Raw genomic sequence first — 17321 nt, 5'->3', positions numbered from 1 at the left:
AACAATTTTGCATTTATGCAGGGCTACAAACAAGTGAGAGATGCCACGTAATAACAAATATATTTGAAAATAATTTCGAATTAAATTAGCTGTGACTACATTACTTCAAAATTGAACTTGTGAAATGCACAGTATGAGCGTAGCTCAAGGAAAATAATCAATAAGAATGGTCTTGATTTCAAGCTCAGACCATCCATGTAGGAGTAACTTACATTAACCATTCACCTAACAGACAAGGACGCACAGGGTTTGGCACTACTTTATCAGATGGCCCTATCAAATGTAACTTTAATACAATAGTAACAAATTTTACTATTTAAAAAGTGTCGTGAACAAGGGGAAGTTCATTATGCACATTGTAACTAATTTACAAGAGGTTTGCTTCCTATCTGACCGGCGCATTCACCGAGTCAAATTGTGGAATATCCCATTCACTTAGCTTTCAACGTAGTTGAAGGAAGCATATGTGAACGAGTACATCGAGTTCTCCGTAGCAGAATGGGTAAAATCATGGTTCCATAACTACAAGTTTCGTGGTTCAGAACCCGTCTAGGACGCAGTAGATTTTTTCAAATTCTTAATATCTCAGTTCTCAAGATCTCCTCTCCCTTCGTAATCATCTGATACTCGAAAAAGAGTTCTCCACCTTAATTCGACAACTGCCTAATGTGATCCGCACAGTTTGAAACCTACACTTCTTCTGTTTCACAAAATCCGAATTTTCGTCAAAATACAAATTGCTGTCCGATCATTATTCCCCAATTTTAAATCTGTGTATACAAATCATCCCTCTCTGTCTACATACTTGAATATATATACACCAATGTGGCCCAGGAACTCATATGGCTTGAGATCAAACCTCCGACTCTTGAAACCAAATGTAAGCTCTCTAGCAATGTGCTGTCGTAACTCTATAGGTTTGTTGTTTAAAAAAAAAATGTCTTTTAGATTCTATTCGAGGAGGGGGGTAGATTCTCCGCGCATATAAGTTTTTCATTTTTATCAGTGCATTACTATACATTTGATCAAACAATATGTAGTTATGAAGCTCAAGGGAGGGGGAATTACACCCTACTCTTCTAGCCAAATGACGCCCCTAGAACATTTGCTTGCAGTTACTGAAAAGAAATGAAATAAATCGTTGAATAACACTCATTTCTGTGAGTGAATATTTTAGAGCTTTGTGCGTGCATTACAGAATTTAGGAAGCACAAAACCTATTGCCGTTATTGGCAATTTCCATAGATTTCTTAGGGAGCATCTTACTAGCTTGCAGTCTTTAAAGAAGGGAAAGAATGAAACTAAATGTCTTTATGAAGCTCTGGGAACATTGTGTGATTTTTTAAAATTTAAACTGTTAAAAATATTTTTCTGAACAAACGATTTTTAAAGACTGTTTAAAAGCTATAACATTGTGAACTTGATTCCTGTTTCTTTTTCAGTTGAATGGAAAGAGTGTACTACGCCACACACACTGCGTTAAACAAGGAGAAGTGGAGGAAGGGGAGGATTTGGATTGAATACTAGATGTCACTAATGGATTGAGATATGTAATTGTGGATGCATAAGAAAACGGGGCAAGAGTTTATTATTAATTTGGACTTAGAATTTTTGTAACGATTTCTATGCCGCGAACTGTACAAGGATGGCTACATACATGAAAGGGAAACGGGATGAAGAAAGTATGAAGAAAGCTGTGGATAGTGTGTTAACGGGAAACTGTAGTGTTCGGAGAGCTGCTGGACTAAGCAGAGGAAAATACTCTCACAGAGTATCTTATTTGTGGAGGTTTCGATGAGGATTGAGTACTATGCTGCACTTGCCGAGGATGGTCACATGTTGGGTGTACCGACAGTGAAAATATTGATTACTTCATTTGTGAGAATTGTTACTAATGAGCTTACTGAGATGAAGCACTTAATTTGCTAAATCTTTTGGCTTTAATTGCCTACACATTATTGTCTATACAATATATTCTTAGTTTTATTATTATTGTAGAATTTTATAAATGTGTTGCTTGTACCAACGGTTGTAACTGTAGTCACTTTTGTATGCAATTTAGTAGGGAGAGAACCATTGTTGCGGTGAAGTACTATTTTATTTTATTCTTTTTATTTATAACCGTCACCAGGTTATAGAAGTATTTCTTTGACGTTCTGTATATTTCGTAAAAAAGATTAATTATTTTTCGATTTATACTCTATTCTGAGACGCAAAAAACTTATTTCTTCGATGGTAACTCTTTCTCTTCCCACGCAATTATTTAAGGAGTCTTTTATCGTTCACTCATATATATATCTAAAACGTTGTTTACTGGTGAGAATGTTTCAGTGAGCGACAAAGGCTCTCAGTGTTTCTTCCTTACTTATTAATATGCAAAAAGTATGTTCTATAGTTATTTGGAACTGAATTAATTGTACTCTTAAATTATTTATGGAAATACTAGCTGACCTGATGTTCGAACGCCAGAACGACGACAACCACATCTCTTTGCCAGTTCATTATCTAAATATTCTCACACCCAAGGCATCGCAATTTGTTGTGCGTCGTGGCCAATGAACTGAAAATTAACGTTAATTAATTTTCGTATTCTATTTGCATATACATATAGGTGATTTAACCTGAGTGCATTTTGGAATGAATTTCCAACATTGACCAGTCGGTCAGTGCAGCTCGTACCTCGAACCTCTGAATTTGAGAAATGTTACATCGTATCGCCAAGAAGACACCACGTCCGTGGCATCGAGCATAACATTATGTTAAGGGGCACAAGCTAATTAGCCGGTGAAGGACGTATCTTACGGATAGCCCCAATTAGTGAAGTCCCGGGTTCGCAAACCCAGTGCGTATCAGTTGTAAACACGCCCTCCAATAAGTTCATTCTATTTTGGCAATTCTCTACTTTGTTTTTGCTAGAGAATGCTAACGTCAATTTTGTGGATTTGCGCAGCAGCCACAAGTTACTTTGTGGGATTATCCCGGTGTCGCCCCCACAGTGCTAATTCCCCATGTGCATTAACGGTGTGAGAAAAGTATCTATAGTGAAATCCTAATTATAATCTTCCATACACACACACACACACACACACACATATATATATATATATATATATATATATATATATATATATATATACAAGTGATAAAAGGGCTATAGTGTAGCGAAAAAGCGAAGTGTGATTTTATAAGTCAAAATAATTATACATTCAGTGTTCAGTTTTGTGACTGTTAAGTGTTATAAATTCATAATGGCATTTTATTCAATGTGTTTTTGTTGCATGTATGAGTAATGTCTGTGTGCGTTGTGGTCTGAGTGACCGCCTGATCGTCCATGATGTTTTCGAGACGAGACAGCCGAACCTCTCGCTGCCTAATGCTAATCTCGTTATTGACACCGGTGGGCAATTTGGGGAAAATTCTGTAATCCCTTTTTGGATATGTCCTTCAATGTCTTAACCAGGTAAATCCAGGTCTCTTGAAAATACTCATTGGCAGGACAACGGACAGACCACGGAAAGCGGTTATAAATTTTCTACTCAATTTTCATACTTTTAAACCGAAAGTACTAATAGAAGGTATAGCTCATCTTGTCAGCTAATATTGTAAGAACTGGATTATGTAATACTATTAAAATAACAAATAAATTGTATTTCATAACTACAACATATCATTTACTTGCATGTTTACAACCACTCCTTGCTTTGATATTTATAGTAATCTGGGAACAGTTTTTTGACCAACGCCATTTTGAGCATTTTAGAAAATCGAAAAATTTAATGTTGAAAATTTATAATAAAAGTGTTATGCTGTGATTATGGTCAGTGTGTTTGCTTGTATCGATTTGTTTTCTGGTTTTTAAGCAAATAGAAGAAAGCTTAGGTGTACGGTACTGGGCAAGCTCCCCTATATTAGAGGGAACAATGAAGCCCGACTAATACCTACAAGTTCTTCAAGAAGAATTGCTTCCCCAGACTGCAATCTGGTTTAAAGACGCACATTTCATCTTTATGCATGATGAAGCCCCCTGCGACCGGGGCAAAACTGTGACAAAATTCTTCGAGAACAACGAAATTAGTGTTCTTCCGCGGCCTGGCAATAATTCTGATATGAACCCGATTGAAAACCCCTGGAACTTCATGAAGGGAAAGCTAAAGAAGAAGCATATTACAAACAAACATTAGTTGATCGAGGAGATCTACAACTTGTGGTATCATGATGCTGAATTGAAGTCAAGATGTGCTTAACTCATATACAACATGCGACAAAGAATAAAAGACTTAATAAAGAATAACGGATTTCATACGAAATAGTAATCTTTATGTGAGAGATCATTTTCTTGTAAGTATTCCATTTCATTTTTTATTTCCCATTTAGATACAGACACTGTACAGTATTTATATTGAAACGTCACATACTTATTTGTTTAATTGACATTGAAAAGCATGTGCCATGACCACAAGAAATTAGAAGAGAGTTACAGAACAGTAATTTGGACTAAGTTGAAAGGCGTTTTCTGATGTAATATTGTAAGAACTGTAAAATATTCAGGAACTGAATATTGAGTCTATTAATTTGAACACGTCTGTAGTAAGTATAGATTATATTTCACACTTTGAACTTTGCTAAAAATATCTTGATCAGTATTTCACAATTAAAATAAATAAATATTTATGCAACGCTCAAAATAAGACTCCTATATGGTACGTCATGAAGATGAATATTTAAAAATAATGAAATAACATCACAGTTAGTTTTCACAATTAAAATCAATGGTCTAACAATAACGTGCTGAACGTATTCCAAATGTATTAAATGTACTGTATAATAAATAGGAGTACCCAGAACTTTTCATGTAGATGTGTGTGAAAAAAAATAAAGCCAATCTACCATTTTATTATAACATTTTTAGGAATAAGTTTTATTGGGTTTTCTGTATTTTAAAAGAAAGAAAATGTGACAATTGAAGGAAAAAAATAATCATGTAGGGCGAGCACTGGTAAATCAAACATATACTCATATAATGGTGTCCATAGGATTTTGTCCGCGTTGTTAGAATTTTTCTTGGATTTTTTATCGCTTGGGTTTTGCCCCCGCTCTGGTTACTACAGCCATTATATGCACCTACATGACTTCCGATGTGCATAAAAACACGCTAGGAGTAAAGCATTTCGGTGCTACATTTCCCTTAAAAGATCATTCCAGCATAAAATTCCCTATCTCCAAAGATTAGGCAGAACGGGAATTCCCATTCTGCCCAAATGATAACACCATTTAAAATATTTTCTACAAAGTGCTGGAGGGCCTTTAGGCAGAACGGGAATGAATCATGAACTCTAAAATAAAATTTCTAATATGGAGACGTGTTCATATAAAACAGTCCTTTTTTCTACATTAATAAATTCCAAAACCCTTGAAATTTTAATTGTTTTAAAGATGTGCCAAATATATACAGAACTCGCAAATTTGAGGGAAAAAATTGTTAATAAACTCTCAATGGGGATCGAATTTCAGACCCAGTGTGCAAGTCACACGCGCTAGCAACTACACAAGCAGGATATACTATTTCTAGTAAAAACTTTACCCTCTTCCCACAGAAGAACTTCGTTGTAATTCACTTACACATAATACCAACATGTAACACTTCCCAATGGTAACATTCTGATTTTGATAAAATTTTGCAGGTAGATACTACACATAAAAAAAACGAATCCGTGTTTTATATTTCCTGCGCAAAAAAAAAAAAAAACGATTTTAGAGGACAAAAGTCCCCACACAGTTTTGAAAGTTGACGCCCGAAAGGCAAGAATAAGGGGATCGAAGTGAATGAAATTGTGCACAGATTTTGTAGATGTAAAATGAAAGAATACGTGTTTTGTATTTTTCTGGAAGAAAACGGTTCAGTGGGACACGGACCCCTCCAAACCTTTCATCACGAAATATCAAAAGTGCTAAATACGGTATGTAAGAAGTGTCTAAAGGACATGACGAATTGCAACGAAACTTTGTGTAGTGACAATATGCAAAAAATAAACGAATACTTTTTTTTTATTTTCTGCGGGAAAACGCTATTAGGGGACAAAAGCCCCAACCCAAAATTTTTAAAGTGGACGCCTGAAAGGCAAGAAGTGGACCGAAGTGAATGAAAATGTGCACAGATATTGTAGACCTAAAGTGAGGGAATACGTGTTTTGTATCTTCCTAAAAATAAGAAGAAAAGAAAAGAAAGAAAAAAGAATATTGGGTGTGACACTGACATTCTAAACTGTTGATTACGAAATATAAAAGGTGCAAATAAATGTACGTTAGAAGTTTCTATAGGATATGAACAACTGCAACGAAACTTTGTGCAAAAATAAAATAAACACGTGTTTTTAGTTTGTGCGGAAAAACAGTTTTGGGCATAAGGTCCCCTCCGAAAAAAGTAAATTACCGTAGTCGCGGAGGGAGTGGACCGAAGCAAATTAAATTGTATGTAGATGTAAAGTAAGGCCTCTCGGATTTCCCAAGTGTCGGCATCCAATTTGCTTCAAATTTGGCACATCAAGAGTAAACAGAAAATAAATAGACACGTGTTTTTTTATGTAAAAAGAACTTTGTAAGATGAAAGGGGCCTCCCGAAATACTATAAAATACGCTATACTGTTTGTACTTACTGTTGATGTGCCAAATTTGAAGAAATCGGATGGGGACACATGTTGAACACAAAAGGCCTTTTTTATTTATAATTTCTACACACAATTTCATTCGCTTTGATCCTCTGTTTTCGCCACCCTACGCTTCAGTTCACCCAACAGTTTCTTTCTTTCTTTCTTTCTTTTCTTTTTTTCTTTTCTTTCTTTTTTTTGAGGGAAATACGAATCACGTATTCCCTAATCTTACGTCCACAATATCTGTGTACAATTTTATTCACTTCGGTCTACTTCTTCTTACCATTAGCAATCTGGAAATCTTACAAAGTCGAATCCCTGCTTCGTAATCACGACGCTGTATAAGGACGCAAAACTCAGAAACTCAAAAATAGAAAAAAAGACTCAGGTATTGCTTCTATACTATTTCAATTATTCGTGCTTTAATACTCCAACCATGGTTGTGGCATTGGTTAAACGTAATGTTCTTGAATTAAATAAATTTATTTTAAATGTATCTAAGTTTCTCATTAATTTAAATTCAGTTGCATTTCAACGATCGTCTATAATTTCAGTGACGCAGTATGGGCTATAACCCATTATCTTCTGTGGCCAACCCTGCTAGAAACTACAGACTTAACTATTCGATTAAGCATTTCAGTAGTAAGTAGCTGCCGCGATACTATTATGAAAGTATTTAATTACAACGGTAACAGCAATGTTAGTAATACTAAAATCATTATTAATAATGATAACGAGTAAGGAGTAGTTAATTACGAGTATGACAACTATTTGCTACGGAAAGACTTGAATACAATAAATATATTTGCAAAATAATTTACTTCAAAACAACACAACGAAAGCAAAATTTGTGAAGTACATAACTACAATACAATATTATGTTACTAATATGAGGTCAATGGTGTGAAAATAGAGAAAACAGACCTGAAACATCTGGGAAACACATTTGGTAGGAAGTTAAAATTGTTTGTCACCATAGAAATATATCATGGAAAGAGCAAGATAGGACAATAAGCTTTATTTATTTATTTACTCTTTCAGAACGATGGAATATATATTTGTACAAATTACTTGTAAGAACTAAGGTGCTGTAATATGAAACAGTATATCTAAAACTTTGAGTAGCAGATTGACAGTATTCTTGGCACGGACGCGATGGTAGCGCCAAAAGAAATTTTTAGGTCCAGTGCCGTTTAGGACTTGTGCTGCGAAATGATGTTTATAACTTGTGCCGTTTAGGACTTCTGGCGTTTAGGACTAGTGCCGCGAAATGATTTTTAGAACTTGTGCCTTGAAATGATTTTTAGTACTTGTGCCGTTTAGGACTTGTGACGCGAAGTGATTTTAGGACTTCGGCCGTTTAGGTCTTATGACGTTTAGATCTTGTGCCGTTTAGGACTTGTGTCTTTTAGGACTTCCACCACGTCTCCACTCACCTCGGTACATGGATGGATGAATACCATGCCGTCCGTCCATGCTTGGACGACGTCACAAGCTTCGCACGTCGAGAAAGTAAGTTGCACTAACCAAGAATTTGGAAGACAATGTTAAACATCCCTTTAAATTCCTGAATCGTATGAGAGTGCACCACGGAGAACATTGAAGTGCTGCGGGTTTTCTTTTAGAAATATACAGCTGAACATTTAAACAGGAGGCCCCATAAAGTATTAGCAATGCAATTGAGCCAAGAATGGTTTGTTAAATTTCGTTCCAGAAACACAGAAAGGCATCAACATTACGGTCGTATGAGATACTTAGGAACGCTATGGAAGCAGACGCCCGAAAACGCGCTCGTATGTTTGCAGACGAGTTAGGCACACATGATACTAATGTTGTTCGGCGACCGTAGAATTGAAAATGTGAAAAAAATTGAATGGGTGAGATGATCCGGCTACTAAGAATCAAGATCCGGAGGTATGTAATTGTCTGAGTGTAAGGAACAACCGGAAAATTTTCCTGTATCGGATTGTCACTTCAGATTAAAAATGGAATTCTATGACAAACGTAAACAATCTGAATAATAATTCGATCGTGATCAACATCCAGGGTAGTTCTGTAAACAACCTCTCTTCACATCTAATGTGTTGTTGCTGGTTTGGTTTTCTTTGGTGGAAGTGATCATCATATCTTTCTCAATCGACTCGAAACCATTAACTCAGATCCTTACAGTGCTGAACTTCATAAAATGCACTCCAAACTTGTTCGCGGGAATTGCAACGATCGTCAACAGGCATGGTGTTCTCATGTTAAACCTCAATGAACGCCTATATATTTCTCAAAGAACGTCTCTTACTCTCTGTGTGTTGCAGTATGAAGAGCTTGACTTACTAAATATAATACACAATTTACCATTTTTGTTTTGCATGTTTATTCATAACTGAAAGACGATAATAAAATGCAGCTTACCACCATCGTACATAATGTTATTATACAACATAAAATATAAACCTGAAGGATTTTCGGTGTTTCCATCCATAGAAATCATAGTGTTATCAGAGTAGCATCAGTAGTTGTTGTAGTAGCAAGTTGGATTAGGATAGGAGTTCAGTTAAATAATCGCAGCGGTTATTAACGCAACTTATCCTATATTAAACTATGTAATTCCATACCAGTGTTAAGTAATTATTAATTTGATTTTACATCTTTTAAAATGATTTTAACTAACTTCAGTTCTTTGTTTGTTTCTTTCTCTACTTTTTGCCTACTTTCATCGGATTGATTTACTTAAAATGTTCCATACATGTTCAGTACTAATGACTACAGTGGTGTACGGTGAAACTTTGTTCGGGGACGGACAAACACTCTGATATATTTCGGGGTTGAGACACGACTCCAGAACCCCCTATACTGACGCCCATGGATGGCCATACAATATATTTTCAATTCAGACACCTGCATTACACTATTTTAATAAAATGTGACTGGCCACTTAAAATTTGGAACTAATTTTTTTTATCCACGCGCATTTAACCGATTTGCTTCAATTTACAGGCATATTCAATTAGTGTTGTAAATAGAAAAAAAAACGGTTCGTATTTTTTCAGAAATGTACGTTTTTTTAAAAAAAAAAAAAACATTGCCTCTCGTTTTTTTCTAAATTTCGTTTTTTTTTTTCAAATAGTCATTTGTAATGCATCTTACGTCCATTTAAGTATGAAATATTTTATGTAGGTGTAATCACCGTAAAATGCAACATAAATTAAACGCTAGATACTGATACGCTACAAATATTTTACAATTTACTTGAATACCATATCTATTAAGAATTCGGGTTTCAGCAGTTTTCATCAATATCAACTAAGAAATAAAAGTAGAAATGAAATTTTGTTTTTTCTTGAATGCAGGCCTTTAATAAGTACGAAAATAATGTCACAAACAGTATAAAATTCCAATAACATGTCTAAAGGTAAAAACTGATACTAATTTGCCTAATAGTATTTTTCTAAATTTCATATATAAATAATTTGTCGACTAGATATATATGATATGCAGAGCCGGCTCTACCATATATGCAGTGGCGTATTTACGATTTAGTTTCGAAAGGGGCTTTGCTAACTTTCGGGGGGGTTTGCCTGAAAATGTGAAAATTCTGCAAGATATTTCATATACTTTACTATAGTAAGTAAGATTTCGGGGGGGGGGGGGCTTAATCCCGGAAGCCTCCCTAAATACGCCACTGTATATATGCAACACGTGCATTTGCGTGGAACGGCAAGCTTGGATGGTCCAACAAAATCTGTCATAAGTATATTATTTAAATTAAATATTTCTTGTTGGAAACAGACTTCATGATGATGGTAGTTATATTTACTAAGCTGACCTTCTATTTGAATACAACATTCATAAATTATGTTTAGGTTGCATTAGTTTAAGGCCACATGGCCAATGCTAAAGCAAATGGTCGAATAAATCCGAGCACAAATTGCTTGATTGTTGTCAAATGCAAGAATTCAATTCTCGAATAGTAGTGAATAACTGTTCCATTTAGTAAGTTATCACAGTTTTGATATGAAAGTAGTCTTGTTTTTGTCAGAAGCAAGTTCCTTATCACTGAAGATAGAAACAAGTTTTTTTTTTTTTTAAATGTTAGAAGATGTAGAAGAAAAATCAAGAAATAAAGATAAAAGAGCTAGTTGCACTGGAATTCCAAACTGATACATTGAGATTGAAGCTCGATAGTGAATTCTATAAAAAGGATTAACATCTTTCCTCTGCAGGTGTGTTTGCTTTATCTTTCACTATCATAATAGATTAGCATTTAAAGAAAAAAATAGACACAACGGAATTGCATTTTTAGGAAGTATTTAAGTCTTTCTGAGTGCTACTGCACTTACCCTCACCTTTGTTGTTCATGCTGGAGTAGCATACTTAAAATCATGACTTCTAAGATTTGTTCTTTCTGGAGAAAGGGGGAGGCGGCAAATTATGCCATTGCACGAGACGACAAATTAACTAGGACCTGAATATAGGATGACTCAATTTGAAGTAATGCAGGGTGTTTCAAAATTAATATTAGGGTTTTGAAACTTTGTAGTATCTATTACAATTAACTTACAATTATAAATATTATATCAAATGAAAGAGCAACTCAAACAGTTTTGTACGCACGCATGTACATGCATTGTTTCTTCTGTCTGCCGTTAGAAAGAGTAAGTAGCAAAGATGGAGACTAGAGAGCAGAAAACTTTTCGTGTTTTTAATAAAGACTGAACCTGTGCAGTGCAACCGTCTGTGTGAAGAATATTAAGGAGACGCTTGCAACTACGTCTTCATTGTTTGCAGTTGCTACAGGTCTAAAGCCTACAGACTATGGTTTACGTCCCAATTTCGCAAGTGAAATATTCCTGCATAACAATGAAGGCTTTCTGGATCGTGTCGTCTTCAGTGATAAATCGACTTTTCACCTAAGAACTAATGTGAACACTCATAATGTTTGCATCTGACCGTCACCAAATCCTCAGGTGATGGTATAATTGAAACGAAACTCTCCTAAATTGAATGTGTTTTGGGCCATATGGCGGGAAGTTTATGGGTCTTTCTCGCCTATCGACTAGATGTGTGCCGTGTGACGAATGAATCTCACATTGAACACTTGTAGCAAAGACTGTTTGAGGTGCTCTTTTACTTGATGCATTGCTTATAATTGTACGTAAAATGTAATAAATACTACGAAGACTTAAAATCCCAAAATTTCTTTTGAAACACCCTACATTTCTCACCAACAGTGTTGGAACTAAGATGTAAAAAGGAGAGAAAATTTTCCTTATAAAGTTATTGTTTACAACGATATTATTATTAGTCGAGAGTATAACTACAACAACAACACGAGTTAATAGTCAAAAAATGTAATCAAATGTATACTCGGTGGCCCAGGTGGCCAAAGTGGCTCACACAGGTGTGTCACTTGTTTAATCCGCTCCAGTGTGGACACTAATTAAGATATCGGGATATTATTCTTGCAAATATGGTTGGACTATAGTTTATCATATTAATTTCTTTTTCTTCTGGTGTCGAATTTCCTTCTCAAATTTCACCCCAGTCAAAAATTCGAGAATTTTCTAATTTCGAATTTCCTTTACTTTTTTTTCCTGTAGCTTCCTTCGTTGTAGAAAGACATGCTTAAGACTTGCCAGGTAGATACCTCGGATGAATACCTAACTGTTGACATCAATTGGACGGGCCTGTGCGCAGTGTTGCCAATTAGGGAAATTAAAATTCTCCTATATTTGGGCAAAAAATTAGAAATTTTTGTTTATAAATCCGTACCTATACGACCGAGTGCAAGTCAACTTACGCCAATCGAACATTTGTCCTTACTTAACAAACGAAAGTATAGATCGTTACAATGGGGTAATTAGGGGGCGCACGTAAAATTCGTATTTAGGTTCTAGCCCTTGATTTTTCTAGTTTTCCCTTACTTTTCTGTTTACCGTAATGTATTTTTGGTAATTAGAAGCTTTGTTCCTTAAATATCGCCATAATACTTGTAGGATATATTAGTGGTGTACCAATGTTTAATTTAAGATAGTTTGCGTCTGTTTGGTAGCAGTGTTGCCAGCTACAGAATATTTTAATTCCAGATTTTAGGGGGAAATTTTGAAAAATTATAGGTTTTGTCTCTATTCTTTCCCACTTGTTGGCTATATCGAAACAAACGTACAGGTATCCGGAGGTCTCGTCTTTGCTCTACACAACGCACTATAGAAAGTTTCAATAGGATAATTAGGGGCAGTACAGCTGAAGTTTACAGTGGACCTTGTTCTCTAATTGGAAAGATAACTGTGATTTTTTTAAAGGTAGAATGAGATATTTTTGACATGCTTATTTTATTAGATATCATCACAATACTTGTAGGATATATTAGAGGGATGCCAAAGCTTATTTTAAGATAGTTTGTGTGTGTCTGATAGTAGTGTTGCTAGCTACAAAAAAATTTAATTCCAGATTTTAGGGGCAAATTTTGGGAAAAATTCCCTTTTTTATTTCTATTATTTCCTTCTTGTTGGCTACATTCGAACAAATGTACCAATGTCTAACAGCCTCATACTTATCCTACACAGCGCACCATAAAAAGTTTTACTAGAATAATTAGGGGAAGTACAGTTGAGGTTTATAATAAACCATGTTGTGGAAATGGTAAGAAAATGGTGAATTTCTGAGGTAGAATGAGATTTTTTTTTATTTCATGCTTACTTTGTTATATATCGCCATGATACTTGTAGGATATATTTTTGGAGCACTACGATTTATTTTCAGATAGTTTTTGTCTGTCTGATGGCAGCGTTTCCAGCCAAAACAATAAATTCCCGCTATTAGGTGAAAAATTCGGAAAATTTCCCTTTTCCCCTCTATTATTACCCTCTTACTGGCTACATTGAAACAAACGTACCAACTACCTGAAAGCTTCCTCTTTGCCCTACAGAACGCACCATAAAAAGTTTCAATAGGATAATTAGATAAGCTGTACCCCGGCATATTTGATTTTTGCCTCTGAGGCGTAAAAAGTGTCAAAATTTCATGTGTATGACAGAATTTTTTCTTTCCCTCTTTGAATGGAAGCCAGCGACTTCAGGATTTCACTGTACCTTGTCAACACACCAAAGATTTGTTTAGGTGACTTGAACCCATATAGCAGCAGTGGTGCTAGATACAAAAAATTTTTAAAATTCGGTTAGGCAATTTTTTGTAAATTTTCACCTTTACATTTCCTTAAATAATTTCCCACCCGTTGGCAACACTGCAATACAACTTACACCAAAAAATAGCCACATCCATTTTCTTAAAAACAAGGTCTTAACCATATCAATCGAATGAATAGTTTCTGAGCAATAAGTCACTAACTGGAAATGTAGGAAAACGCCAAAAATGACCTGGGGCCGAAAGGAATAATCACACAATTTTGCTCGTATAGGTTCAAAGAAACAAACGATTTGTAAGTTACGAGGGCTTCGACTCAAGTTCTGTTGATTATTTCAATAATCTGCAACATAAATCAATAAATAATAGTTGCCAGAAAAAAAAAACAGACTTTTGAAAAAAAAACATGAAAAAGAACGATGTTTTTTATTGAAAAAAACTTCACAGAAAAAAAACCGTTTTTTTACAACACTATATTCAATATAGAGTCATACATCATTAATATACCTTCAGTTTTCAATACTAGGATTACCCCTTTGGGGATCTTATGGTGCAATTTGTACCATACGGGTGTTTCATGGTACATTGCGTTATAACTCTCCTATTTGAGCTTTTTCGTCCGGGTTTTTATTTATTTTTTTTTTTTTCAAGTCCAGAGGCATTGCATAAGACATTACGGATGGTTTCACACCTTCCTGTGTCGAGACATAGGAGGTGATGACGTCATAAGTCTAAAATTTATATTTTCGTGTAATACTTTTTGGGGGCGTTTATGTAAAGTATTTTTGGCGGGCTTATTTTTGCACGTAGAAGATAGAAATTTTACACAAACATGCAGTCCACCAAGTAGTATTTACCAGATTTTTTCTTCAGATTTCTGCGTTAAAACAGGGGGGATCCAGAGGGTCAAAAAGTTGAAAAAAGGGATATTTTTACCCAAAAATTCCGTTTTTCCTCATTTTCCTGCCTTAGATACATGACGGAGACAAGTGAATGGTACCGCCTGAAAGGCAGTTCTATTCTGAAGAGAATGATGGGCAAAACATGACCCTAGGGTAATTAGGGATGTCTCAGGGAATGTTTAAAAATTTCCCTCTGTATACGGGAATATGGGACATTGTCGGTATATTTTTTTGGCGGGCTTACTTTTGCACCTGGAAAATTGGAATTGTGCATAAACATTCAGCCCACCGAGTAGTATTTACCAGATGTTTTTTTCAGATCTCTGCGTTAAAACAGGGGGGTCCAGCGGGGCTAAAATTGAAAAAAGGATATTTAGATACAAAAAATCCCGTTTTTCCTCATTTTCCCGCCTTAGATACATGATGGAGACACGTGAGTCATACCGCCTGAAAGGCAGTTCTATTCTGAAGAGAATGATGGGCGAAACGTGACCTTAGGGTAATTAGGGATGTCTCAGGAAATTTTTTACCTGAGATCATTTTATTTTACGGTAATTTGGGGCATGGTGGGAATTCTTGATAAAATTTCTTCCACCCTTGGTATTCAAGATAGAAACTTGAAATTTGGCACACACATTTAGTATACCAAGTATTATTCATCAGATTTTTTTAGATGGCTACGTTCACACAGGGCCGCTCCAGAGGGGCCCAAAGTGCGAGAAAAAAATTTCCCTCCGAAATTTTCCGTTTCACATCATTTTTCCCGCTCCTGGTATATGGTATGAGCATGCAAGTGGTATCATTTGAAAGCCAGCTCCATTCTGAAGAGAATGAGGTATAAACCATGATCCTAGGGTAAATGGTGACGATGCAGTAGCTGCTTGACTGAAAGTCTAAAAAATAGCCCAAAAACCCCGGATCCCTTAAGAGTTACAGAGTAAAAATTTGTGAGGTTACTTTAATAAAATTATGGTACAGCATTTTGAACCTGTTCAACTCCACCGAATTGCTTCAATATTTACATACATGTTCAGTTCTATCGATGGCTACACTCTGTGTTACCAACTCTTTTTCTTTTTTTTTTCCCGCTTGTTGACATTTCCCTGTGTAAAATGGCACAATCATGCTGTATCTGGGAATTTGTTTAATAAATAAAATAAATAAATAATAAACTCAGAAATGAAAGTATAAAGATTACTAAACTTAGTTAATTTTATTCATTTATATCGCATTTACATGTATTCAATTCTATCAAATATAAAGCGACATATTATATATAATTGTGTCTTTGCAGAAGGTTCGCCACTATCGAAGAAAAGCTACGCAAGCAAATTGGTCTGAGGAAGTGATAAGGAATGCCATTAAAGACGCCAAGGATTCATCTATTTGATTAGCGTCCTCCAAATATAATATCCCATACGCGACCTTGTGTCGACATGTAAAATCAGATAGCACTTCAAATAAATTAGGAATATTTCGTACGGTATTTTCTGAAGAACTAGAAAATTCTTTACAGGAGTACATTCTCAAAGTTGATCAAGTGTTCTTTGATGTAACGATGTCAGATTTATACCAGTTAGCGTATGAATTAGCTGACAGAAACAAACTACAACATCCGTTTAAGGCACCTAAAGATGGCAAAGCTTGGGTTAAAGCATTCCTTAAAAAACATCCTCAATTGTCACTCAGCGTTCCACAATCTACTAGCATTGCTCGAGCTCGAGGTTTCAACCGGGAATCTGTCAACAGATTTTACACATTGTTAATGTACTTACTGGCAAAATACAATTTCAACCCGGTAAACATCTACAATGTCGATGAGTCAGGCATTGGAACATCATCATTGAAGCCTCCGAAAGTGATAAGTGCCAAAGAAAAGCGACAAGTAGGTTGTATTAGTTCTAGTAGGAAGAGTCAATTAGTTACAGCTACTTGTTGTTGTAGTGCTTTTGGAAATTTTGTACCAACTGGTCTAATATTTGCCCGCAAGGGTATCCCTGAAAGAATTATGGATGGTACTCCTCCGGGAAAAGCGGGGTGGTGTTCAGATAACAGTTGGACAACTAAGGAAATTTTTGTGCTGTTGTTTAAACATTTTGTTTCACACACCAGGCCAACGAAAGAAACTCTAGTTTTGATTTTACTTGATAATCATGAATCACATATTTCTTTAGAAGCTATCGAATATGCAAGACAAAACTTTGTGGTTATGCTGTCCTTTCCTCCTCACACCACGCGCAAATTACAACCCTTAGATCGTTTCGTATTTGGACCTCTGAGCACTTATTTTGAAATTGCCGTTGAACTGTGGCAGAAAGGACATACGGGTAGGGCTAAAACTCAGTACGAAATAGCCTCATTGTTTGGGAATTTTTATATGCGTGCATGCACATTGAAGAACGCAGTAAGCGGCTTTCAAGTTACCGGCATCATGCCCTTCAACCCTACAATATTTGGAGACGATGATTTTCAGCCAGCTGAAGCTTCAGGAATGCCTGCCATTACTGACATTGCAGAAGAGGATGACCTCACTATGAGTAGATCTACAGAAAACCTAAACGATACGACAAATAATGCTCAGGAGATTGGTAGATTTTAGAATTTTACCACGTGATATTCGCCCAGTGCCTCAAAC

General features: G+C 35.6%; 1 protein-coding gene across 2 annotated transcripts in view; it reads right to left on the bottom strand.

Annotated features, from left to right (window-relative positions):
- LOC145673783 (adenylate cyclase type 2-like) overlaps nt 1-17321 on the bottom strand; it is a 1485668-nt gene that overhangs the window by 499869 nt on the left and 968478 nt on the right. The gene's annotated exons all lie outside the window — the stretch shown is intronic.

Source organism: Thermobia domestica, chromosome 17 (genome assembly GCF_964235325.1).
Source record: "Thermobia domestica chromosome 17, izTheDome1.hap1.1, whole genome shotgun sequence".
Taxonomy (NCBI): domain Eukaryota; kingdom Metazoa; phylum Arthropoda; class Insecta; order Zygentoma; family Lepismatidae; genus Thermobia; species Thermobia domestica.
This window is presented reverse-complemented; position numbering and strand designations above follow the sequence as displayed.